Genomic DNA, 25,073 nt, shown 5'->3' with positions numbered 1-25,073 from the left:
TTTCTTATATTTTACAAATGCAACTGAGGCTTAGAAAGTTTAAGTCACTCACCCAGTGGCCTTCCATTGCCAAATGGAGGTTTCTGAATTCCAACGCGGATTTATCTGATGCCAAAATTAATGGTGATTAGTCATTATACTATACAAGAAAATGCACTGGTCATAGCAAACACCCTCTTTCAACAACACAAGAGAAGACTCTACACATGGACATCACCAGATGGTAAACACTGAAATCAGATTGATTATATTATTTGTAGCCAAAGATGGAGAAGCTCTATACAGTCAACAAAAACAAGACCAGGAGCTGACTGTGGCTCAGATCATAAACTCCTTATTGCCAAATTCAGACTGAAATTGAAAAAAGTAGGGAAAACCACTAGACCATTCAAGTATGACCTAAATCAAATCCCTTATGATTATAGAGTGGAAGTGAGAAATAGATTTATGGACCTAGATCTCATAGATAGAGTGCCTGATGAACTATGGAATGAGGTTCGTGACATTGTACAGGAGAAAGGGATCAAGACCATCCCCATGGAAAAGAAATGCAAAAAAGCAAAATGGCTGTCTGGGGAGGCCTTACAAATAGCTGTGAAAAGAACAGAAGCAAAAAGCAAAGGAGAAAAGGAAAGATATAAGCATCTGAATGCAGAGTTCCAAAGAAGAGCAAGGAGAGATAAGAAAGCCTTCCTCAGCAATCAGTGCAAAGAAATAGAGGAAAACAACAGAATAGGAAAGACTAGAGATCTCTTCAAGAAAAGTAGAGATACCAAGGGAACATTTCATGCAAAGACGGGCTTGATAAAGGACAGAAATGGTATGGACCTAACAGAAGCAGAAGATATTAAGAAGAGGTGGAAAGAATACACAGAAGAACTGTACAAAAAAGATCTTCATGACCCAGATGATCACGATGGTGTGATCATTCATCTAGAGCCAGACATCCTGGAATGTGAAGTCAAGTGGGCCTTAAAAAAGCATCACTATGAACAAAGCTAGTGGAGGTGATGGAATTCCAGTTGAGCTATTTCAAATCCTGAAAGATGATGCTGTGAAAGTGCTGCACTCAATATGCCAGCAAATTTGGAAAACTCAGCAGTGGCCACAGGACTGGAAAAGGTCAGTTTTCATTCCAATCCCAAAGAAAGGCAATGCCAAAGAATGCTCAAAAAAATGCACAATTGCACTCATCTCACATGCTAGTAAAGTAATGCTCAAAATTCTCCAAGCCAGGCTTCAGCAATACGTGAACTGCAAAATTCCAGATGTTCAAGCAGGTTTTAGAAAAGGCAGAGGAACCAGAGGTCAAATTGCCAACATCCAGAGAGTTCCAGAAGAACATCTATTTCTGCTTTATTGACTATGCCAAAGCCTAAGACTGTGTGGATCACAATAAACTGTGGAAAATTCTGAAAGAGATGGGAATACCAGACCACCTGATCTGCCTCTTGAGAAACCTATATGCAGGTCAGGAAGCAACAATTAGAACTGGACATGGAACAACAGACTGGCTCCAAATAGGAAAAGGAGTCCAGCAAGGCTGTATATTATCTCTCTGCTTATTTAACTTCTATGCAGGGTACATCATGAGAAATGCTGGGCTGGAAGAAGCACAAGCTGGAATCAAGATTGCCAGGAGAAATATCAATAACCTCAGATATGCAGATGACACCACCCTTACGGCAGAAAGTGAAGAGGAACTAAAAAGCGTCTTGATGAAGGTGAAAGAGGAGAGTGAAAAAGTTGGCTTAAGATCATGGTGTCTGGTCCCATCACTTCATGGGAAACAGATGGGGAAACAGTGGAAACAGTGTCAGACTTTATTTTTTTGGGCTCCAAAATCACTGCAGATGGTGACTGCAGCCATGAAATTAAAAGACGCTTACTCCTTGGAAGGAAAGTTATGACCAACCTAGATAGCATATTAAAAAGCAGAGACATTACTTTGCCAACAAAGGTCCGTCTAGTCAAGGCTATGGTTTTTCCTGTGGTCATGTATGGATGTGAGAGTTGGACTGTGAAGAAGGCTGAGTGCCGAAGAATTGATGCTTTTGAACTGTGGTGTTGGAGAAGACTCTTGAGAGTCCCTTGGACTGCAAGGAGATCCAACCAGTCCATTCTGAAGGAGATCAGCCCTGGGATTTCTTTGGAAGGAATGATGCTAAAGCTGAAACTCCAGTACTTTGGCCACCTCATTCGAAGAGTTGACTCATTGGAAAAGACTCTGATGCTGGGAGGGATTGGGGGCAGGAGGAGAAGGGGACGACAGAGGATGAGATGGCTGGATGGTATCAGTGACTCAATGGACGTGAGTCTGAGTGAACTCCGGGAGTTGGTGATGGACAGAGAGGCCTGGTGTGCTGCGATTCATGGGGTTGCAAAGAGTCGGACAGAACTGAGCGACTGAACTGATACTGCCTTTGATATTAATTATAATAATGTAACAAATGACTATTACTATTGTTGTATAATCAAAGGCTTTTGATGTAGAACACTTAGTCTTTATCAAGAGCATATACAGTGTAGAATACACTATGTGTTTTAAGACTGTAGGATTCATATCTTTGCTTGAAAATTGGATAGAGCAAATCTTTTGTCACATCTTTCCTTTACTTCCATAAAATGATATCAAGGTCTGTTTCTCTATATGACTTGGCATTATACCCCTGCCAAGTGCATGCCTCTTGATAACATATGGAAAACACATCCAAGAGTCCCTATTAGCAGGCAGTAGATACATCCTGGCCCTTTCTAGCCATCCTCTGTCATGCTTTGTTCTTTAAGTTGTACTTCAAATACCTTTGTTACTCTGTTTCCTTTCATGACTTTCAAATGTCATTATCTATTGTCATATCTTACTGTTTCAGTTCAGTTCAGTTCAGTTGCTCAGTTGTGTCCAACTCTTTGCAACCCCATGAATCGCAGTACACCAGGCCTCTCTGTCCATCACCAACTCCCGGAGTTCACTCAGACTCATGTCCATCGAGTCAGTGATGCCATCCAGCCATCTCATCCTCTGTCATCCCCTTCTCCTCCTGCCCCCAATCCCTCCCAGCATCAGAGTCTTTTCCAATGAATCAACTCTTCACATCAGGTGGCCAAAGGACTGGAGCTTCAGCTTCAGCATCATTCCCTCCAAAGAAATCCCAGGGCTGATCTCCTTCAGAATGGACTGGTTGGATCTCCTTGCAGTCCAAGGGACTCTCAAGAGTCTTCTCCAACACCACAGTTCAAACGCATCAATTCTTCGGCACTCAGCCTTCTTCACAGTCCAACTCTCACATCCATATATAACCACAGGAAAAACCATAGCCTTGACTAAACGGACTTTTGTTGGCAAAGTAATGTCTCTGCTTTTCAACATGCTATCTAGGTTGGTCATAACTTTCCTTCCAAGGAGTAAGCATCTTTTAATTTCATGGCTGCAGTCACCATCTACAGTCATTTTGGAGCCCCCAAACATAAAGTCTGACACTGTTTCCACTGTTTCTCCATCTATTTCTCATGAAGTGATGGGACCGGATGCCATGATCTTCGTTTTCTGAATGTTGAGCTTTAAGCCAACTTTTTCAGTCTCTACTTTCACTTTCATCAAGAGGCTTTTTAGTTCCTCTTCACTTTCTGACATACGGGTGATGTCATCTGCTTATCTGAGGTTATTGATATTTCTCCCGGCAATCTTGATTCCAGCTTGTGCTTCTTCCAGCCCAGCGTTTCTCATGATGTACTCTGCATATAAGTTAAATAAGCAGGGTGATAATATACAGCCTTGCCGGACTCCTTTTCCTATTTGGAGCCAGTCTGTTGTTCCATGTCCAGTTCTAACTGTTGCTTCCTGACCTGCATACAGATTTCTCAAGAGGCAGGTCAGGTGGTCTGGTATTCCCATCTCTTTCAGAATTTTCCACAGTTTATTGTGATCCACACAGTCTTAGGCTTTGGCATAGTCAATAAAGCAGAAATAGATGTTTTTCTGGAACTTCTTGCTTTTTCCATGATCCAGTGGATGTTGGCAATTTGATCTCCGGTTCCTCTGCCTTTTCTACAACCAGCTTGAACATTAGGAAGTTCACAGTTCACATATTGCTGAAGCCTGGCTTGGAGAATTTTGAGCATTACTTTACTAGCATGTGAGATGAGTGCAATTGTGCATTTTTTTGAGCATTCTTTGGCATTGCCTTTCTTTGGGATTGGAATGAAAACTGACCTTTTCCAGTCCTGTGGCCACTGCTGAGTTTTCCAAATTTGCTGGCATATTGAATGCAGCACTTTTACAGCATCATCTTTCAGGATTTGAATTCGCTTAAATGGAAACATTCTGTTTAGTCTCCTTTCTTTTTGGTATATGGTAACTGCCCTTAAGGGGCTGTTTTTTTTTTTTAACACAGTCACAGACGTGGTGGTAAAATAAATGGTTGTGAAAATGTGGGCTACACATGGCTGATGAAAGATGACCAACAGCAGGGTCCTGGCTGTGGTGGTGGGAAGATGACTTTTGACAGCACAATAAGGAAAACATTGTGGAGTGAATAACTCCTGAACTGGGTTCATGATGAGGGGAGTGAGTTTATTGAAGGTGGAGTGCCCAGGATATGAAAGGGTTTTCCTCCTCAGCAAAACCACATCAAACCCCTCCTAGAACAGGTTCTTCACAGAGGAGTGAAGAGACATGTTTACAAAGGCTGGAAGATACAGCCAACTAGGGAAGTCATTTCCAGAAGAATTAGTCACCATGCAGTCATTTTTAAGAGAATTGAAGGAGACAAGATCTCCATCACTTTTGAACCAATCCTTGTAGTAATAGGAGTAGGAACAGCTGGTGTTATGAGCATTAATTCATGAAAACTCTTAGGGTGATCATCTCGAATGTATCTTTTTTTTTTTTTTTGAACGTATCTTTAGAAAGAATGAAATGCCTTTGCAACTGACCTGTATTTCCAATGCATATGCACATAAGATGAGGCTCAACATGGAACACAAAAAGGGTCTGCCAAGAATCTAAAATTAGATTGTGAAAAAATTAGGATAAGTAAAGAAGCAGCAGGGAAAATTTTCCCTCAGCCAAAGTTTGCCAAAAGTTTCATTAAACCCTTATTGAAATAGAATCAGAAGTGAATTTCACAACTTTTATCTTTTACTCTTTATAACTGTTTTTGTTCAGGGCCATTTTTTCCGTTATGTAATATAGGCCCAATTCTTAGGACTGTAAGTTTTCAGATGATCTATAAATACATGTGCAACCTTAAAAATGACTCTAGATTTGGAAAAAAATCCTGGAAATGAAAAGAAGTCAACATTTAATGAAATATCCATAGAGGATAACATTTTATCTCTTAACTGCAACTTAACTGTTATATCTTAAGATAGAGGTAAAATAACAAGAAAAATGAAATGAAGTATTCTTAAATAAACAAAATTATTAGAGTTCTCTCCAAAAACTTTTATAGTAAAAATATTCTTAAAGTGTGATGACATTTAAAAATATTATTGGTATAGTAATATATAAGGAGACCTTTAAAATTAAGAAGATTGTCATAAACAATTCAGAGTAGGTTTATATACATACATGTTTGTCTTACTTTTCTATTGCTATGTAACAAATTATCACATATTTGGCAGATCAAAGCAAAACATATTTAATTTCATAGTTCCCCTGTGTTAGGACTCTGGGCATGCATTGGTTGGGTCCTTTGTTCAGAGTCTAACCAGGATGAATTAAAAGTGTTGGTTGGGCCTGTGATCTCATTTAGAGATTTAGTTAACTCAGTTGGCTAAGAGGGAGTCACCAGAAGAGTGACATAGCCCATCATCTTTGTTATATTATGTAACTTAGTCAAGAGAATGGTGGCCCATCACCTTGTTATAGTCTATTAGAAGCAAGTCACAGGTCCTGCCCACACTCAAGGGGAAGAGACTATACAAATGAGAAGTGGACCATCAGCCTAAAGTGACTGATTGGGGTAACTTCAAGAGGTGTCTGTCTCAGGGGTTGAAGTTAGCCCTTTTAATTAAGATTTTGTTCTCTAGTATGGGGCCCATTATTGTCAATTTTTTATTTAGTTGTCTTTACAAAGTTCTGAAATAAACCACTCTTTCACGTATGTTGAAGGTGGATATTAGAACCAGTTCAGCCTAAAATAGATGCATAATTAATGAATGGCAGAATTTTTTTTTTCTTTACTAGAGAAGACAAAAGAGATATAGAACTGAGTTTAGAGAAAGATTTGTTCCTGTCTGGGTGTATCTCCTGTTCCCAAGCCCTCATGCTCCAAGTGTTTGTTCTAAGAGATTTCTTGGTAAACTTGAGTTGAGAGCTTTGCCTGAACTCTTAGAGCAGGTTTGAGGCACTAAACTAGCAAAGTATTCAAAACTAAGGCAAAGACATCAGATAGGACTGAAAGTAACAGTTGTAAGCTCATCCTGGTAATAAGGATGTACTAGTTTATTAGTTGTAAGCTTATTCTGGTAATGAAGCTGACAGGAAACGTCTATTTTCCTTTGATTCAGGGTCTTTTATGTTCCTGTTTCTTTCATTTCCTCAAATCTCTTCTACTTTTTGTCTTTCTTGCTCATAACCTGTCACAACTAGTTTGACTTTCATTTGATCATCTTCTCACTTTAACATTTTAATTCTCTTCTAATATTTGCTCCTCATACTTCATGTTTTTTTGTCTGTTTGGGCCACTAGAATAAAATAACAAAGTGGATGGACTATAAGCACTGATTTCTCACAGTCTGGAGGGGGAGGAAGTTTATGATGAAGGTATCAACAGACTCAGTGTCTGGTTTTGGGTTCATAGATAGATAAGACCATTTTCTCTTTGTCCTCACATTTGGAAGGGCTGAGAATCTTGCTGAAGCTCTTTATTATAAGGACACTATAATCCTGTTCACAAAGGCTCCACACTCATGACCTGCCATTGGGGATTAGGTCTCAGTGTATGAATTATGAAGGGACACAAATATTCAGTCCCTGGTACTATATTATTGCATCCTTTCAGTATCATTACTTTATTACATCAATAGTGACAGAGAGTATATGTGTGTATGTGTGTGCACATGTCTGTGTAAATATATGTTTATATGGCTGTGTATAAATATAAACTTGTTATGTTACAGTTAGATGTCCTTACATCTGTGTGACTGAGTACATATATCTTTTCATTCTGAGACGGAGAAGTCAGATTTACCTAAGTCTTGGCTGGAAAAAGTGTTTCCTGGGACATACCTGCCCTTGGAAACAATCTGGAAACTGGAGCAGGGGCATTATTGAAGAAGTTGAGCTTATAGTCAGGACCTCACAGATGGAACAAGATTCCCAAGATAAAGCGAAACTTGGTGAATCTCAGAAACAATGGAGAATTTGTGTTCTTGGAGCAGAGTCTTGTATTCTTGAAAGGCACAGGGTTTTCAGTGGTGGAAATATACATCTGGCAGCAGTAACAATTTTTTTAGACGAAGATGAGGATAACTAGAAGAGAGGATCTGTGGGTGATATTATTAGTTTTGAACCTATCATTTTTTGAAATCTAGCTATGGAACACTCCTATATTATACTACTACTGCTAAGGCACTTCAGTTGTGTCCGACTCTGTGTGACCCCACAGACGGCAGCCCACCAGGCTCCACCATCCCTGGGATTCTCCAGGCAAGAACACTGGAGTGGGTTGCCATTTCCTTCTCCAATGCATGAAAGTGAAAAGTGAAAGTGAAGTCACTCAGTTGTGTCCAACCCTCAGTGACCCCATGGACTGCAGCCTTCCAGGCTCCTCCGTCCATGGGATTTTCCAGGCAAGAGTATTGGAGTGGGGTGCCATTGCCTTCTCCATCCTATATGATAGGTAGTTCTATTTGCTGCCACCATAAAGCGTTAAGATAGCTGTGTATATTCCCAGCTCCCAGTTAAAATTCTTGCTCAGAGGAAGTAAGCTATGTATATATAGAAAATAGTCACTTCTCTGTAGGAGTGCTTTTTGCCACAACCATCTGAAGAACTTTCAAATTCAGTATATTTTAGTGTTAGAGCAAATAAAACCAGACTTTTAATGAGTGAAAATTTCTAGTCTTCTCCATGTTTATTTTCTCTTCTGCCCATTATTGCAGATGCTTGAGTTAGCCTCTTCAGCTGAAAATTGATGGATCCAGAGCTAGCCACATGGAGTGCTCATATGATTTTTGCCATCTGTCTTTAAATGTAACACTCCAGCATGTGTCTTGAAGTAACATAGTAAGAAAATCTCTACCTGGAATCACTAAGCAGGATTCAAGTCTACATTTTCCAAACATATAGATTATGGAAAGATCAAGAACTGAAAAGGAAGAAAAGATCATTTATGTATGGAAAATACATAAATATTATAAAAGAAGAAAGGAAAAGTGAAATAAAGTAAGAAATTAATTGAACAGTAGGAATGAGATGGACAATTTCCAAGAACAATATATTCCTCCCACTCTAAAGCTGGCAAGCTTAATTTCCTTCCTTTATTTAATAATTACTGGGAGAACCTCTTCAGAGATAATATATTTTATTGTTTCAGTTAAAAAATATTTATTATATTGGATCTACATGAATCTGAATATAGTTGTTTTAAGGCTTTATTAAAATTGCATCTCTGTAGGTATTGTATATGTTAAATTATACTATATTTTAAATAGACTTTTAAAACAGGTTGGAATTATCACTGAATTTTGAGTAAATAAAGAGCTTTAGAATGAGTTGAAATAAATGTTGTGTGTAGAATCATCTTTTGAATATATTTTTAAAAAATGGATATAATCATATTCAAACTAAAAGAGACTCTGTGAACTGATATGAGAAAAGCAGTTGCATCTTGGAGCATCATAAAATGAATGGGATTCAAAATTAAGCCCTACTCTTACTTGTAGGGAGATTTCTAATTAGAAGATTCTTCTTAGAGAGTATAATGTGTCATCAGCTCTTAGTCCCTTCTTAATATATCCTGGATATGGACCTTCAATTAAGGAAATCCATGTCCAAAATCTCCACCTAAGAGAGTAGGTTTGAACCATCTCTTAAACTAAGTGGAACTCTGGAAACTCCCCAATGCTGTTTCAGTTCCTAAGGCAACATTACAATTAAGCAATTTGTGGTCTAGATAATACTTTTTAAAGGTAGAAAGTGCTCCCTCTATACCCATGTTTTGTTATTTCATGAAGCATTAGCATCCATAAAGGATAGACTATTCAACCTAGACAGAAGTCAGTTACGTGGAGAGCAAAGATTTTTATGTTATTTGAGTTAGTTTTCATACTTTGAAACATTTTTATCTGTGACTTAGAGAAAAAAATGCAGATGCTTAGCTTGACTCAGAAATTTTGGTCAAAATGAGAGGATATGTAAAGCTAGATTTAATAGCTGTGCTTTTCCAGTTGTTGAAAGAAGAAAATCACCCATATAAAGTCATTAGAGTTTGAAACAACATAAATGCAGAGCTGGGAGACTCTCCATTATAAAACTGGTGATCTATCAACTGAAAGTCAACTCTTCAATGACTAGGTGTCACTGAGAGAAATACTTTTGCTCTAGAAAACATACAGAGAAATATATTTCAGGGAAAAGCCCAACATAAGACCGGAAGGATGTTAATATTGAGTCAGGAACAAATGGGAACTTGTGATGACTATTTACACTAAATTAAACTGACCTTTTAAAAATGAATTAACTTCCTAATATCAAAGTTTATCTTCACTGATAAAATGAGATACAGTAGAATACTGGCCGGGAAAATGTCTGAACTCATCACAGAGTAAACAGAACCAGTTTAAATGAAGTATGTGAGCCCTCTTAACAGGTATTTCCAAAATTTAGAATATTATTACAGCTTTTATGTTTGATGTGAAAACAGCAGAGCCTGGTTTTCTGTTATTTCTTAGCATGTTTCTAATTGATGTCTCAAAGCTGAGGGGCTAGCTTTCTTGCATTTATAAAAGCGTTAATTGGGAATATGCTTTTCCATTTGTTGATTCAATAGGGGAGAAGGAGAGAGAAATAACATTGAGAAAATAGAGTTAATAAGTTGCTCAAATGTGACAGTGTAATGAATAGGAAATAAAAAAGATTTTGGGGTGGGGTTAAATTAAGTGTGTGGCCTTACAAGTAATTTGAACTTTCTTATTCTTAATGTCTTTACTTAAGTAAAACATTTTAGGTAAAATAAGGGCAATAACACCCAGTTGGACAGGTTGTTGTGATATGTATATGTATAATGTTTACAAAAATCATCATGGGAAAAATGATACTGATTTTTTTGTGATTGAGATATCCAGATATCTGGAGTTTATTGGAGACACTGGAAGGTGATTATCCTGGATACCTTGAAATTATAGACAAAGAAAATCCGCAGTGGGATCTTGTTCTCTGTGCAAATAAAGATAAGCTTGATAATAGAAAAGAGCTTACATGATGACATTTTGCAGTAAGGAATAAAGTCTGAGGCATTTTGTTCTATGGGCATCCTGTTATTTGGGCCAGACTGTCATCTGGGTCACATCACCTTGCTTCATCTGCTTGCTAGGTTTGCTGGCCCACTTAACTGAAACTTTTTCTAGCAGGGAAGTAGAATATGATGTGAATTCTCAATGACCTTGTGATAAAATTAACTGACTTGTTTTATCTTCACACCTTTGGAAGCTTCGGGTATAATATGAAGAAGATATAAATAAAGTATTGATAGATGGTATTTCTCACTGCATTTGTCCCAGTGGGTACATAAGAGCAATAGCAACATAAGAGAGGAGTCTAATAAGACTCTCCATCAAATGGTAAGGTCTATGATTTGTGTGTGAATTCAGAGGTGAAAGGATAGGGAAGGCTGTCTAGCCTGATTTTATTTGCAGCCGTGGATCTACCTCTAGCAATGGCAAAAGGAGTTTTTTGGTTTTTGTGTCCCAACAATACAGTAGGGAACTAAAGTAGAGTTTGAAATCTAGACCAAGATAATAGGTAAAGTATTTCTCCTTCTCTTTGCTCTTTGTACATACATATCACTGAGGGATATTTTATGGAGTGATACCCCTTTAAAGACAGGATATAAATTTGAGATCTTATGTTCCTTGTACTTCTGTCTACACATTTATATGGGTACATTATTTATCTGTAAAATAGGATTTATTATGTCTACCTAACTTCTTTTCTTACCTTAGATGATTGAGCAAGACATATGTTGAAGAGGTTTTGAAAAAAGTTGACAGTTCTACACAAGTTTAAGATCACTAACAGGAACTTTAGTGAAAATTGTACAAAGAAGAGAGGATAAGAAGAAGCCTTCCTTCACCTTATCCTAGCCCTTTGTTTACCTCTTTTTGCTTTTCTTTTAAAATTAGAGGAATGGGAAATGAATTTATATAAAATGCATTTTTTTTCTTTTCAAAGTTTGCTTTTATTTTGACCTCAGTGACAGTAATTCAACTGAGGCACTGAAAGACAATACATGTGATGGTTAAGATCAGGGCTTCTGGAGCCAGGCTGTTGGGTTTAAGCCTTGTCTCTGCCACTGACTCATGTTTGGAAAACTCATTTAGCATCTCTGTTCCACAATTTCCTTTATGCCAAACGGGGCTAATTCCATAGGGTTGTTTTGAGGATCAATTGAATTATTTCTTGTGTGATTACTGAGAATAGTGTCTGACACTTCATGAATTCTCAGAAACTATCAGCTTTTTTGCCTTCTTATTCTTATTATTGTAAAGGTAGCAATTTATTTTTTCCAGGAAATTTATGACAGGCTCAGGCTGATCAACTGACTTTAAATTTGTAGGGAAAATGTGGAAGGATATTTGAAATTAATCACTTAGTATTTGGAGTATCAATGCCTTCTTCAGAATTATGGTATTCTGACCCAGAATAAACGAAGAAGTTCCTCCATATTATCATTCATGAGTTCAGCATTGATGGGAGGTACGATGGTTGTTAGAATTTATTCTGTATGGCAAATTTGAAATAAAATTAATCAAGGAATCCTGTCATAGCAAGAGATTGCAACAGTTAGTGTGAGAGTGGATGCCAAATGTGGAAAGTATATAATATAATGACAATGCTTCTACATGCACCTAAGTCTACTGTGTAATTAATTTGAATTCATCTCTGTATCTAGGAATTGAGGCTATTAAACATTTTCCCCTTCAGTTGGAGAAGTCAGAGCTTTAGGTTTCTTACTGATATCGTGTCCAGCAGAAAGAATTAAAGCTTTAAAATTAAACAAACCAGTTGTACTTTTGTGTCAGACTGTGACAGACTGTGCCCTGGAAGAAAAACCTCTGATACCTCTCTTTTTTTCTACCTTACCATCTTTCCTCTAATGATTTCATGCATCTGACAAATTATACATATAGTAGTTTAAAAAGGATACATATTCAATAAATAAGAAATTTGTGGAACTTCCCTGGGGGTCTAGCAGTTAAGACTCTGTGCTCCTAACACAGCGGGCCTGGGTTTGATCCCTGGTCAGGGAACTAGATCCCATAAGCCCAATTAAGAGTTTGCATGCCACAACTAAAGATCCCACATGCCTCAACTAAAGATCCGGCATGCTACAACAAAAATCTAAGATCCTGTGTGCCACAATTAAGATTCCGTGCAGCCAAATAAATGAATATATAAAAAAAAGAAATTTGTGTTGATTTGAATTGTCCATAGGATGAAAAAAATATTGTTCATTTATAAATTTCATCAATAAATGTTTACTGCAGGCACTCTTTTAATCATTGGGACACAGTGATGAGCAAGAAAAGACCCCTCTACAGTGAAATGAGATAGAAAACATACAAACAATAAGTATACAAAAGTGTTAATTTCAGAAATTGATCAATTTAATGAAAGGAATTAAACAGGATAATGTAATAAGGAAGATGAAGTGAGGCAAGACAGACAGACATTAAATTTTATCTTCAAAGAAAACCCCAATAATGTAATATCAAAATAATACTGCCTCTCTCATGCTAAGTTCTTGTGGAAAACACTATCTGGTCACTACCTGATAACATTTCTTTCTTTTTTTTAATCCTTTGCTAACTAGCAAAAATGAGGTTTAAATTTGGAATTTGGGGGCAACATACTTCAACGTGAACTGAGTGAATCTGATTACCTTAAGCTAATCATGTTAATTCCATTCCCTTTGACTATTGGCTTAGGAATAATAATCATATAACGTAATTCTTAGTCACTAGACTTGAAGGAATATCTATTAACAGGTTCTGGAAAAAATTTTCTCTATTTTTACAAAGGGATAAAAGGAAGAGACATTCTTCTTGTCTTTGAGCTGTGCTGTGTGCAGATGTAACACATGGAGCTGCTACAACCCTCTTGTCACTTTGAAGGGACTAGTTTCAAAGCCACAGCCAATATATTAGTTGAAAGAAGGAAGGAACCTGGGCCTTTGATGGTTTTGATGAGTTCTGAAATAAACAACCTTAACAAGATCTATCTCAATATTTCTCATGTGGTGAGATATTTAGTGAAGCCATTTTGAGTTTATTATTTTTTCTTAGCCGAAAGCATCCTAATTGACTTTTTCTTTTGCAGTGTTAACATCTATTTTCCCAAACACAGTGTGTTCCTGAGTTGATTGGTATATAATGATATTTGACCCAATAGAACAAAAGATTTCATATCAAAACCATCTAAAGGAAAATGATGCTCCACAGTGCATAATGGAATTATCCTCATTGATTTGAAATTGCCCCTGAACTGAATAGCATTTGCAAAATTCTTCCCAATCTAGCCTCAACTTGTATTTCCAGTGTTATTTCCTTCCTTATCTATAACTTCATCCTCTCTAAGCATCTGATTTTGTTTTTTTTTTTGTCATCTACTGGAGTACTTCTGGAGAAGGCGATGGCACCCCACTCCAGTACTTTTGCCTGGAGAATCCCATGGACGGAGGAGCCTGGTAGGCTGCAGTCCATGGGGTCGCTAGAGTCAGACATGACTGAGTGACTTCACTTTCACTTTTCACTTTCATGCATTGGAGAAAGAAATGGCAACCCACTCCAGTGTTCTTGCCTGGAGAATCCCAGGGACGGGGGAGCCTGGTGGGCTGGCCATCTATGGGGTCGCACAGAGTCGGACACGACTGAAGCGACGTAGCAGCAGCAGCAGCAACTGAAGTACTTTATGGTTGAAAAATCTTTCTGTATGCCTTCACCTTTCTATATGGCTTCTCATTGTTATCCTGGAAACTCAGACTTCATCTTCTCTGTGAAGCCTTCCCCAATTCCCTGAGGAAGAAAGATTTTCTCTCTCTTTGCTGCCACTATAAGGAGAGCATTATTATCTCCTCTAGCACAGACATTTTCTCATTTTGTAACTGGATTTACATTTCTACTTCCTTGGGCTTCTTAAGGGCATAGAAGTCATTTTACTTATGATTGGATTTCCCCACTGTGTTGGTAAGATGTAAATACTGATCATATATGGTACAAATATGAGAAATGAGGTGCTGGTGGAGAGTTGATCGCTCTTCAGTGCTATTGGTTTCTCATGCAATAAACTCTTTGGCCAGGTGATATATGACAGTCAAGAGTCAGAGGTTGTGAAGGTTTAAGTGTGCCTGGGCTCCAATAAGAAGAGGAGACATTAGTGACAACTCAGGCAGAAAATAACGACTAAGATTGTTTTTGATTTTTAATCATCATTTTATGCTTGAACACAGCATGAGAGAAATACCAGTGGTCTTGTTTAGTGAGATTCTCCTGTGTACTATTTCTTTAGAAAAAGTCTAAAGGATCTTATTTTGTGAGTTGATTTCTCCTCCCAATTCATTTTGCAGTATCAGCAACAGAACAGCCAGCACCTCTTTACGTGTCAGAACTGTTCGTGGTTAATTTTAAAAACACACAGTGCAGCTCTGCATTTAGTATAGATTATTAGGAAATGTGTCTGACTCTCCTAGTTTCACGAAACAAAACAGCCTTTACTGTCATCCCTGCCCAGATCTTTTAAAAGTGGAGACAGATCCAATTTGTTAAAGACAGTACAAAGAAAGGAAAATTCATAAGTTTTAAAATAGGAGAGAGAAAGCAGGCTTGAGAACAGTTGGTTGTTGTTTTGATCATTATCTGCTCCTTCAAGGATTTTGTCATCTTTGGGATGAAAATTGGCTCAAGTCTCTGAACATCAGATTCTTTTTTTTAAAGTGAGGAGAATTATACAGATGACTTCTGAGACCTTTCAGGATCAGACCTTCTAAGATTTTTTTCTTTCCTATTGCAGAGACATCTTGTATTGCATGCATCTTGAATCTTCATGTTGAATCTAATCAATTATTATTGATAAAAAATAAGGAAAAGTGAAAAATCATCTCCTGTTTTTTGAATGAATGAAAATAATTCATTATAATTATTTTTAGTGAGTGGCATTAATATCATGTTGGTATTAAACAGAGTGCACAGAGAACAAAACGTAAAAACTATAACATTCACTCTTAACAGTTTTTTATTTTGTGGTCCTAAGAAATTTCAGAACCATACATAAGGTGTCAAAAGTTATGTATAGCACAGTGACTCTGGAAATCCTAAATGATCAGTGTATTGCTGAGAAGTATTTCTTCTCTTGGGGAATTTTCTCATTAAAACAAATGCCTTCCCACAGTGATATATTTTACATTTGGAATAAACTGCACTTCAGAAGTTAGAGAATTACTAATGGGCTTTGGGTGCCTTTTCTTATTGCAGTTAAAATGCTGTATTCAAGAGGAAACCTTTCAAGAGAGTAATGGAGTGATGTTTGTCCTGGAAAGATGAATGATCTTGGTGTGAATTCCTCTTCGGATGTTACCTCCAGAGTTTAGGAGTTTCTAACTTTTCCGGCTTACCTCAGAAAACTGAACACATGGGAAATGGAATTCTTATACTTTTCAGCCTCAGCATTAATAACTCGGGATAAGATTGGCATTTCGGGGTAAAAAATCAGAACCATCTTAGCCATAAAATTGCTCTTTCACAGTGTTTGCAGCAAGTGCAAGATTTACATAACATTTCAACTGCAAGTTAGAAAAGGTCAAGATGATTGAAGAATTATTTAAATTCAGAAATGATTAAAAATAATAAATGACATACTTTATTCAGTAGATCAGGTAACTTACAAAGGGAAAACTCACAAGGAGGCAGGAAAAAACCTTTCATCTAGGAATTAAAAAGCCTGAGCTTTCCTAAAGGCCTGGCCCTCACACCTTCTTTGGGCACAGGTTTCTCATCTGGGAAAAAAGCTCATGGAATTATGACATAGTTCAAGTCCAGTGTTTTTCAGTATGGTAATTCATCCTTGTCTTTGGAAGAATCATTACACATTTGACTCAGAGGGAATAAAGACTGATGAAAGATTCTTATTAAAACATCATTTTAAAATCAGAAAATTAAGTTACTTTAAACAACGATTCCATATTGACTATGTCCCAGTCACTGTTCTAGATGTCGGGGGCACATTCTTCCCTGCATGCTCCCTGCCTTTTGAGTATTCTTAGTTGGTATTTGGAGAGTCAGGATGACTGCATAAGAAGTTTATTTATGCCACCCTTTCCTTATTTAGGATAGGAAAGCAATGCAAAACCAGGAAATTAGTGACAAAAGGATTAACTTCAGAATGTAGTTATCTTCAGGTGTAGTAGATATTTTATTTGGGGAGTTGGCAAGAAGGTCAAGCCAGACAACCTTTACAAATTAAGAACATGTAATTATTGTAGCTACTTTGCAAAATTCCAGCTCCTGAATGTCTCCCCTCTCTACATGTTATTCTGTTGTGTCTGTCTGGGATGGTTTTTCCCATTTCTTTGAGGGCAATTCTTGGAATTGTGGCAGCTTATGTCATGGCTACAGTCTGGTCATCACGTGGTTCGTTTCTTCCACCTGATGGGGGTTTTGTTCTCTACAAGACAGCTCAGAGAATGTGGTTCAGAATGTTATCTATAGCCCTTGAGGACGAGCTAAAGGTGCTTGACTATGTTTACTGACTCAACTATTATTATTTGGTCTTGTTGGATTGTTTTTGTTTGTATCTGTATTTTCTGAATTCTCTGATTAAACTTATTCTTTGGCTAAGAATAAATAAGTAATCCCGAACAGAATCTGGGTAGAAATATGGAGGTTAAAGGTCATTCTGGTGAAGTAGCAAATGGAAGTGAGAAACAGATTATTAGAAATGGGAGGAAAGGTGATCCTTGTTGAAAGTGGCAAAGAACTTAACTGAGTTGGGTTCTCCCATTTTGTGGAAGGTAGAACTTGTCAACGATGAAATTTGATGATTTTTGAGCAAAATGTTGAAGGTGCAGCCTGGATCCTTCTGACTGCTTATACTAAAATGCAAGAGTAGTGTGAGATGAACTGAAGAAGGAATTATTGAGCAAAAATGAATCCAACGTAGAGATTTAGAAAATTCTCAGTCTGTCCTTATTGCAAAAAATGAGAAAGACTGCTCTGAAGAGAACACTGTCTGTGGATGAACAACCATTTGATAAGGAGACCATGGATGTGATTCATGGGCTTAATCAGCCATTTCGACAGAAGCCAGGAATAGAGGTGGAATTATACCAGAAGAGCTATCAATTTGAAGTAAAGGAGAGAGAGCAAGTAGCATGGGATGAAGAAAGGCTGACAGACATCTCAGATTCTAAAGGACCAGACTGTAGAGTTATTTGGTTGCAATGTGTCTGCCCTATTCTTCAAGGAAAGGGAAGAATGACCCCCAAAGCAGTTCTGAGCTGCCACTCCCACTGTAGACCGAGGGGCAAGGCTGTTTGTTCCTGTTTCAGAAAGTAAGGCTGCTGCCCTGAGCCTCAGTGTGTGGGCTCTCAGAGCCAAGGCCTCCCACAGAGCCGTGGGTGTGATGCTGCTACCCACAGTCAGCCTGGAACACAGAACACTGATCCAAAGAGGATTATTCTACAGCCTGAGATCTAATGAAATTTGCTTTTTTTTTTTTAAAAGCTGCTTGGTCAGTAAGTTTATTGTCTTCATCTCAAAAATCTTCACAGAATATTGCAATTTGGCTTATTAGCTCTTAGCAGCCCACTCCAACTCTGGCGAAGGCTGTCTTTGTCTGAGCTGCTTAATCTTTCTTCTGGGCAAGAGACATTTGGGGGAAATTCCATCTCTTCTTTTTAACTTCTTTCTTGTGCTTTCTTCTCATAGGCCAGATTCTCTTCTATAGCAGCATGAGCATTCTTAGACAGCTCCTCCATGATATCTGGAGTTTCTTTGCTCTTTAAATGTATTGAAATAATTGTTTCTTTTAAGCATCTTCATTTTCTTCCATTAGGTAACTGATACAATCTGCAATATTCCATAATGTGCTTCTGATATACTTCTGTATTGAACTCCTGGCTTTCTGAATCATAATCAGGAAATTGTTTTGTACTGTGAGGGATAAACAAACTTTCATCTACAGCTTTCTTCAAGTCTCCATTCCATTCTAATGGAATTTGGTAAACTCTGGATTTATTTGGGACCTTCCAGCTCTTCCTTCCTTCTTTCCTATTTCTCCATTTTGGAATGGGAATGTCTATTCTATGCCTGTCTCTCACCATCTTATTTTGGAAACTCATAACCTGTCTGGTTTTATAGGTTCATAGCTGGAGAGGATTTTTGCCTTAGGATGCTGCTACCTCAGGTCTCACCCATATCTGATTTAGATGACATTCAGATAAGACTGTTGACTTTAGATTTCAGAATTGATCCTGGAATGAGTTAAGAATTTGGAGGCTGTTGGGATGGAATGAATGTATTTGCATGTGATAAAGATATGAATTTAGAGGAGCCAAGGATGGAATGCTATGGATGGATTTGTATACCCCCAATTTATTTGTTCAAGCCTCAACTTCCAATGTGACTGTATTTGGAGAATACAGGGACTTTATGTAAGTAATCAAGGTTAAATGAGGTTATAAAGGTAAGCCTTGATCTGAAAGGAGTAGTGTCCTTATGGGAAGAGACAAGAGTCAACTATGTGAAATGATATGTTAATTAACTTGACTGTTGTAATTATTTCCTTAATATATATATATATAAAGTTATCATTATGTACACCTTAAATATATACAATGTTTATTTAAAATTTTTTTAAACAAGATTAAGGTGGTTCCATCTCTCTTTCTCCACCATGTGAGAACACAGTGAAAGAATCACTATCTGAAAGCCAGGAAAAAGAGCCCCTACTTTAAACAGAATTGGCCAGCACCTTGATCTTAGACTTTCCAGCCTCCAGAACTGGGAGAAAACAAATTTCTGTTGTTCACACTTTTTTCTGGGCTATGCTGTGTGACATACAGGATTTTAGTTTCCCGACCAGGGAATGAACCCACGTTCCTTGGAAGCCCCATTGGAAGGGTGGAGTGTAACCACTGAAGCCTGTGTTGTTCACTGTTCTGTTGGGATTTGTTCTGGCTTCTCTTGCACACTAATACCATCCTTTAAAATCCCTTCCTTTTTTCTTTTGCATCCAGAAATATATATATATATTTTTTGTTTGTTTGTTTGTTTTTGCTATATTTTTAAGAGTTCTTTAATGCTTAATCATTCATAAATGTTTCAAATACCTTCTCCATGGCTTATCTGTTTACACCCTTATGGTTAATTTTGATGAACAAAAATTAATAATTTAAATGTAATTTATGTATCTTTCTGACATGATTAGTTTTCTTGAGCCTTATTTTAGAAGTCTCTCTACTCTAAGGTCATCATAGCTTCCTATGTTGCAACCCATTTTTCTGTCCAGTATGGTGGCCACTAGTCACATGTGGTTATTGAGCACTTGAAATGTGGCTAATCTGAACTGACATATGCTAGAAGTATAAAACATACATTTCAAAAATTGAGCGTGAAAAATAAATATCACATATAAAATATATATTTGGGGGGCTGTTGGGATATATAAAAATATATATTTACATAAAACATAAAATAATATATTATATTGATTTCATATATAAATATTTTATGTACTCTGTATATATACTATAATATATACATAATTATGTATACATATATTATTAATGCCTAATATAACTCTATTGGGTATGGAATTCGTAGTCCATAAAATTTTATATTCAAAATGGCTGGTCATTGCCATTTACTGTTGCACTTTGGAAATCTGAGGTCAGTCTGACTATTGTTCCGTTTTATATCTACTACATTTTTTTTTTCTGCCTGATTAGGAAATATTAAGATTTTCCCCAAAGATGTTTCTTTCCATTAATTTCACTTGGTAATTACTTTTATGTATTCCTTGAAATGTAAGTATTTTCACTACTATATCTGTTTCCTCTTTTGTATATATTTTTGTAGTTAATATTACACATTTACTATTTTTTTCTTATCCTGTCTTTTATGTCTTTTAGCTTTTATCTTATTTTAATATGCATACTTTTCTTTTGACCTTTGAATGGATCATTTAGGCTGATCTTCTGTTGTTTATTGACTTAAAATAGTTTTTTTTTTTCATTTTCATTTCTGTAGAGTTTTATTTTAAAATAACTTTAGATTCCAGAAGCATTACAGAGATAGTCACAGAAAGTTTCTATGTAGCCTTTATACATTTCCTAATAACAGCTTACATAACCATTTACACAGTCCATTTATCAAAACAAAGGCAATATTGTTGGTAAAATACTATTAACTAGGTATAGACAGTTTTAATTTCCCCAGTTTTAAAACTAAGGTCTTTTTTCAGCTTGTAGGTTCATTTCAGGATGAACCACATTACGTTTAGTTGCTATGTCTCCTTGCTGCTAAGTCGCTTCAGTCGTGTCCGACTCTGTACGACCCCATGGACGGCAGCCCACCAGGCTCCCCCATTCCTGGGATTCTCTAGGCAAGAACACTGGAGTGGGTTGCCATTTCCTTCTCCAATGCATGAAAGGGAAAAGTGAAAGGGAAGTCGCTCAGTCATGTCCGACTCTTAGCGACCCCATGGACTGCAGCCCACCAGGCTCCTCTGTCCATGGGATTCTCCAGGCAAGAGTCCTGGAGTGGTGTGCCATTGCCTTCAGGCACCTACAAGCTGACAGTGGTGGTTTTTATTTGTCTTTCTTGACCTTGACAATTTTGAAGAGTACTTTGTAGAATAGTATTTTGTAGAATGTCCTTTAAATTGGATTTTTCTGATATTTTCTTGTTTTGAGAGTACCCAGGATTTGTTTTAATAGTGTGACAAGACAGGGACTTCTCATGTGGTCCAGTGGATAACACTCCATGCACCCGGTACAGGGGGCCTGAGTTCGATTCCTGGCCAGGGAACTAGCTCCAACATGTCAGAACTAAGACTTCTCATGCCAGGACTAAAAATCCCGCATGCTGTATCTAAATGCAACTAAAGATCCTTCCTGCCTCAAGGAAGATCAAAGATCTGATGCGCTGCAACTAAGACCTGAAGTAGCCAAATAAATACTAAAAAAATATAGTATGACAAGACAATCCAGCCTGGGAAGAACAGTCATGAGGAAAGAGGTTTATTAGACCCCTAGAAATAGAATGCATGGTACGCCATACAGGGCCATGTGGGAACCACCAGAGTTGGTCAGGAGGCAAGGGGAAAGGTTTGATTTAGGAGTCCAACTTCAGTGGACTTTGGAATGTAGAGACTGTCTTGGATTGTCTGATAGCTGGCCATGTAGTTATTAGAGGGGGTGGACAGTGGTCCAGAGGGTGAGAGCCTGATAAACGAGATGGGTGGGGATAAAGGTTCTTGATTAATTACTTTGCACAGGATAGGAGCACTGGCAGATCAGTCTTCTCTTTGTCTCTAGTAATTAGCTAACCCTGGGAGTGTCAGTCCCTCTAGGGTCAGCAAGACCCCAAAATGTCAACGCATCGAAAGCATGGAATAAAAAATCACGGTTAATACAGTTCTCATAATTGATCTAAGGGAGTCTCTATATTTAGATTTGGAGTTATTGACCATGGTTTTCATTTTGAAAAAAGAATCTTTTCTGATTTCAGAATATTTTGTTTTCATGATTTACTCCTTTGCATACCTCATATGTCTTTTTAATAAGTTGGAGATTTTAAATGTTGTCTTATTCTTGCTTCAGTGTTGTTTCATAAAAGTTCACTTTGTTTTACTATCATTGTTTTTGCTCAAACAATTGAGTTTTTCCATGTGATTGCTGTCTTCTTTTCACCTACATTTTCCTGTCCATATAGAAAGTTGTTTGTATCGTACTGGAGATGAGATGAATTCTATTCCAGATTTTAAAGGTCTTTATTCAAATATTTCCTTCACAGATAGAAGGAAAATTGAAATGTTTATAATAAATTTATTTTTATTTTTTTCAGATTTCAAAGTCAGTAGGCTATTGGCTATGATCTGCAGATTAATTTACCTGTGACAGTTTGCATTTCTTTCCAATCATTTTTCTACAAACCTATTTTTTTCCCCCTGGGACTTTATTGCTGGGAAATTTACCATGCTATTTAAAGGAAAGCATGGCTTATATATAAAAGCTTATGAAATTATTAAAATTATTATATTATGTGCTGTGTTAGCTTGCCTTCCCCAGATGCAGAATCTGAGATGGGGAATGCTGAAGCCTGAATGACATCACTGAGATTGACCTGCAGTGAGGACAGGAGGCTGGATTTTGCATCCTGTGTGAGTCATTGTCTGTGGGTTCCCATAGGGATGGGAGGCTGGGAAGCAGTGTACAAACTGTCTGGGTGAGTCTGCTCCCATTGGTTGAATAGTTATAAACCATTAACAAACAACCAACTCACAGCTGATGTGGAATGGGCAGATGGGTGCTGGGTGGGCACCAACATTGTTTTCTGCATTTACAATAGCTCCAAGAGTCAACTAGAAAGAAAATATAGTTTCTCTTTATATTTGTGGTCGTTGGATCTTAAAGTAGCCTTTTCAATGATGAGTAAACGAACATCTAGGGTTATAAAGAACTGCTATGTTTGAAAGAAGATATTTCACAAAACAAAAATTCTTAATAGCTGTGCTTCTTACAGCATGAATTACTTTTAAGTTTAACAGAAAATAAGTACGAAGAATATACAACCTGTATTTAGGGGTGTTTATAAAAAATATAACTTTTCAGAAATAGCAGGCTACGTTAATTATCCACCTGAGTTCCTTTTGTATCCAAATCCCCAACAAACTGAACTGTAATGTGGTTGTCAATCTACAAACAGAAGTGAATTTAAAAAGTATTAACAGAAAAAAACAAGAGCTGTTATAAATAGTGCTTCATATGCCTTGTATGTATTACGTAACCTGTCCTAAGACTGAAAGGACTTGGGACTATGGGAAAATTTAGTAATACATCCATTCAAAATTCAAATGCAGATTTCACTTCCATTCAGTTTTGCAGCATTCTTGTAGTGCTCAATGATCAACACTGTCCTAGGTTTGGTGGAGGAAAGACATAAAGAAAGCCTTCAGGCTGTTGTTCCAGAGAGGAAATGCAGATGGCCAACAGGCAAATGAAGAGATGCTGAACACCCTAACCATCAAGGAAAGGTAAATCAAAACTACAACAAGCTGTCATCTCACACCTGTCAGAATGGTGATTATCAAAAAGAACACACACAAAAAAACAAACGCTAGCGAGGATGTGGAGAAAAAGGAACCCTCCTACATTGTTGCTGGGAATGTAAACTGGTGTGGCCACTGTGGTAAACATTATGGTGGTTTCTCAAAAAAAGTAAAAACAGGACTACTTCTGGGTATATATCCGAAAAACCCCCCTCAAAACACTAATTTGAAAAGATACATGTATATGCATAATCTCATATTGTATGTGCTTCTCAGAGGAAATACGCTAACACAAGTGGTTATGAGAGTGCTCCAGGAGAACAGATGGAAGGATGAAGGTGTGGGACTATCTCACTAAGCACTTGGTGGGCAGAGAAGATGCCATCCTGAGCAGGTCATCCCTGGAAAAATGTGGTGTCCCAATTGCTAAATATCTCACTAATGGAAACCTGGTGAAGCACACCAGTGCAGGGAAATGCCCTTGTAGAGGTGTGATGATTTAGAGATAAATGGGGGAGGTGGAGGATGTTTATGAAGGCAGCAGCCCAGCTTCACAACAAAATGAAGATTTGATAGAATCACATAGTTCTAGAGACATTTGAATGTTCATCGTCTAAGACAGGGGCTTCCTAGGTGGTGCTAGTGCTAAAGAACCCTCTTGCCAATGCAAGAGACATAAGAGATGCAAGTTCGATCCCTGGGTTGGGAAAATCCCCTGGAGGAGGGCATGGCAACCCACTCCAGTATTCTTGCCTGGAAAATCCCATGGACAGAGGAGCCTGGTGGGCTCTGGGGTCACACAGAGTTGGACATGACTGAAGAGACCTAGCATGCACACACGCACCAGACAAGCCACCCACACCTTCTGAGATCACAAACGAAAATGCAGGCAGTTTAGAATGGAAGGTGGAGGAGCATGACGATGAGTTCCACCTTTGGCCTGGTGACTAACCACAGTTACTGAAATTCTGGTTCCTTCTACAATGTCCCCGTCAAAGATTCTCCTCAGGGAGAGGGACCCACAGGAACTATGGGGAAGTTGTTCTCAAAACCCTCATGAAGTAGGAGATCTGTAAGACATAAAGGTTGGCTGTGTAGCTGTGGAAATACATTGCTGTGCTCTCCTGCTACAGGGAGCATAACTAACTGATGGCCTCTTCTGTTGAGTCTGAAATCAACTCCCATGTTTGCATGGAGACTGTGTTTCCTAATGGCTATTCCTACTTAATGACTGAGCATAGCAGGGGTTTTAAGGCAGGTTCATCCTAGTGAGGTGTGGGAAAGTCACATGGGTGACATATGACATTAAAATATTATATATATATATATATACACACATATTTATATACATATGTGTACGAAAGAAAAATCTTAGTTTTTATTATTTCATTGCTAAGAGTTTTTAAATGTTAAGAAACCTCAGTCTCTTGGTTTGGTGACTATGGTGATCATTTTACAATATATACAAACATTAAATCATTATGTCGTATACCTAAAATCAACACATTACATATGTCAGTTAGATCTCAATTAAAAAAAGAAACTTCAAGAACCACACAATTAAAATGAACAGAAGGCATGAAAA

This window comes from Bos taurus, chromosome 14 (genome assembly GCF_002263795.3).
Source record: "Bos taurus isolate L1 Dominette 01449 registration number 42190680 breed Hereford chromosome 14, ARS-UCD2.0, whole genome shotgun sequence".
In the NCBI taxonomy this organism is placed as follows: Eukaryota; Metazoa; Chordata; class Mammalia; order Artiodactyla; family Bovidae; genus Bos; species Bos taurus.
The sequence above is the reverse complement of the archived record's forward strand: the minus strand, read 5'-3'. Positions refer to the sequence as shown.